The 3506-nt window shown below is 41.7% G+C and overlaps 1 pseudogene; it reads right to left on the minus strand.

Annotated features, from left to right (window-relative positions):
- Positions 1–1956: 1956 nt before the first annotated feature.
- On the minus strand, positions 1957–2428 carry LOC136131339 (large ribosomal subunit protein uL23 pseudogene; annotated as a pseudogene).
- Between the last annotated feature and the right edge of the window lie 1078 nt (positions 2429–3506).

Raw genomic sequence — 3506 nt, forward strand, 5'->3', positions numbered from 1 at the left:
TAAGTATCATCTGTGTTGCCAGAGATTCCCTCTCGTCTCCTGGTCCCCTTGGGCTCTGCATTGCGGACACCAGCGTCCTTGGCCTGAGGAAGGCTGTTGTCTCTGAGACCCATGGACCCCTAGGGCTCCTTCTGTTCTCTCTGACCTCAGAGTGATGTGATGGCAAATGCAAATTCACATCTTCTGTCGTGTGGAGACTTTTTCTTTGGTAAAATATACATGACACAAAATGTACCATTTTAACTATTCAGTGGCATTCAGTATATTCACATTGTTGTACAACCATCGCATCTATCCATCTCAAGAATGGTTTCATCATCCCAAACTGAAATTTCTGTGCTTTTTAAAAAGAAGTCCCCACCCACCCTCCCTTAACCCCTGGTAACTTCTAATTTACTTTCCGCCTCTATGAATTGGCCTATTCATGTAGGTGGAATCATACAATATTTGTCCTGTCTGGCTTATTTCACTTAGCACAATATTTTCAAGATTTGTCAGTATGTATCAGAACTTCACTCCTATTTAAAGTGGGATAATAGTCCACTGTATGTATATACCACATTTTGTTTATCCATCCATGGACGTTTGGGTTGTTTCTACCTTTTGGTTACTGTGAACCATGTTGCTATGAACATTGGTGTACAAGTATCTGTGTGAGTCCCTGCTTTCAATTCTTTTGTGTATACACCTAGGAGTGGAATTGCTGGATTATATGGTAATTTTATGTTTAACTTCTTGAGGAACCACTAAACTGTTTTCCAAAACAGCTACACCATTTTATATCCCGACCAGTAATGCATGATGGTTTCAACTCTGGTTCGTTTGGTTTGTTTGTTTCTTTGTTTTGACATTTAATAGGAAGAGAACCACTTCCCACTGCACAGATATTATGCCATCTTGAGTTCCCCTGTTGGCATATCATTTACCCATTAATTCATTGAGCAAAAATTTACCAAATACCTGTGAGGTGCTAGGCATTGTACTAGGCACTAGGCCCTGTTGGATAAAATAGCCATGGGTTCTGTCTTCATAGTGCTTACTGTTTAGTTAAAGAGACGAGAAAGAAAGCAAAAATATGCATCATTGCAGATTATGGTAGAGTTCTCTGGAGAAATGAACAGGGACAGTGATAAGGATAATTATAGCGTGAAATTTTATTATTTGCTGTTTTAGGAAACAGCATAGTGTAAGGGATTAAGATGTGAGCTTTGAGGCCTGACAAGATTAATATTAGCTCTGCCATTTCTAAACCTTTTGGCCTTAGACGAGTTGCTTAAATCTCTTTGTGCCTCAGTTCCTGAACTATAAAATGGAGATCATAATAATAGTACTTACTTCAAAGGGTTATTGTGAAGATTACATGATAGGGTCCATGAAAAGTATTCGGCATGCTGCCTATCACATAGTAAGTGCTCAGTAAATGTAATAATTTCATAGCTGCTCTTTGTAGGCTACGTGCTGTACTTATAACAATCCACACTTGGACTATTCAGCCAGTTATTCATGTTATGACCCACTAACAACACACAGTGGTCAAGCTTCTGCTTCCTGATACTCTTGACCACATGAGCCTATCCCTCTAGGTCCAGAGCCCAGTGGCCTCCTCTCCTGGCCAGCCTCTAGTTTTCCATCAAAATCTCTGCCCATGCCCTTCCTTCTTCTAGCCAGGAGGCGGTGGTATGAGAATAGAAGCTTCGAAGCTAGGCACATCTCTCTCATCAGTTGGATGATCTTAGAAAGTTACTTACCTCTCTGAGCCTCAGTGTTCCCCTTGGTAAGGCACATCGGAAGCCATTGTGACGATGGGAGATAATGTATCTCAAGTACCCTTATCAGCCCGTCAATCAATGACTCAATCATAACTTTCTCTAGAGATATCTTTTTTCATGGTGAATCTATATATATGTATCGATATTTATATATCTATATTATATATCTATATCTATATATTTAGAATTAGCCAGCTGGACTCAGTTGAGATGATCCCATTTGTTGGCAACATCCAAAGTCATGAGCCAGTCGAACATATGCCTTCTTCTCTCCATCAGGCCCGATCAGGGTGTGACCTTGGCCGCGTCAGTGTCACAGAGCTTCTTCACAGCCTGGTTGATCTGGTGCTTGTTGGCCTTGACACCCACAAAGAACACAGTGTGTCGTCTTCTGTCTTCTTCAAGGCTGGTGTGGTGGTCAGAGGGAACTTAACAGTGGTGTAGTGGTCAAGCTTGTTTCTCCTAGGGGTGCTCTTCCAAGGATATTTGGGCTGCCCTCAAGCTGCAGTACCTTGGGCTGTCAGGAGGTAGGTGAGGTGTGGATCTTTTTTTGTGTTGCTAGGGACACCTTTCAGCACTGTTCTCTTGGCCTTCAAAGCGTTTGCTTTGGCTTCAGCTTTGGGAGGGACAGGGGTGTCCTTCCTCACTTTCGGCACCATCTTGAAAAGCTAGTAGTATCCTAAATAAAATTGATAAGAGCATTTTCAATATTGTCCTGTTAAATTGATGCTTATCTAGTCTAGAAAATTCTGAACTGGGCAGTTAAAGAGTTAATAATTGATTAAATAGGAGGCCCATCATTTTTATAAAAGGTTAACTTTAGGCTCTTGATCAGGAATGTCAAACCCATTATAATATAGCTTCTTCAAGACAATCAGGTACAATGTAAGGCTACAAACAATGCCACCTTTTAAGCTTTGGTTTACCGCCTATGTGTACGTTTTAATAAGACTCTGCTAAGTATAGGCCAAACAAATGATCCTCTAACAACAGGAATTCCAGGGGTCCTTCTGGTCAGGAGTCAGCAAACTATGGCCGGCAGGCCAAATATGGCCTACACCTTGTTTTTGTACATAATCACTTATTGGAACACAGCCATGCCCATCCGTTTAGGTATTGTCTATGATGGCCTTTGTGCTACAAAGAGGCAGAGCAGTTTTAACAGAGGCTGTATGGCCCACAAAGCCATCTACAGTATCTCCTATCTGTCCTTTTTTTCAGAAGTTTGCCAGCCCCTATTGCAGGCCAAGACAGGAAATGTTTGGGCAGCAGCCTTCAAATTGTTTGTGTAGCCTTTAACATACATGTGTTGTCTCCTGCTGTTTGCTGGTAGGGTCACTGTTCCGGTGTGCCTTGGGTGTTTCCATAGGAAAGGCTTTAAGTGGCATTTATCAATAGACTTAGTTCAGCATTGCTGAATGAGTGTAGACTTAATTGTAACAAGACCCAATAATTTAGTGGCATGAATAAGGAAGTTTGTTTTCTGCTCATGAAATGTAATAATTTACATTATTACCGCACATAATTTATCCCACATATCCAGTGTGGGTATTCTACGTGGCTCTGCTCCACAGAGTAATCCTGGGACTCAAGCTCTTTCCGTCTAGTGGCTCTGCCCTGTTAGTTAGGGTCTGTTGTCATCTGCGTGGCCCAGGTTAAGTCACCACATCCAGTTTCCAGCAGTTGAAGAGGAATGGAGAACATAGATGAATATGATGTGTGTGTGCCCAGAAATGG

Source organism: Phocoena phocoena, chromosome 11 (assembly GCF_963924675.1).
Source record: "Phocoena phocoena chromosome 11, mPhoPho1.1, whole genome shotgun sequence".
In the NCBI taxonomy this organism is placed as follows: Eukaryota; Metazoa; Chordata; class Mammalia; order Artiodactyla; family Phocoenidae; genus Phocoena; species Phocoena phocoena.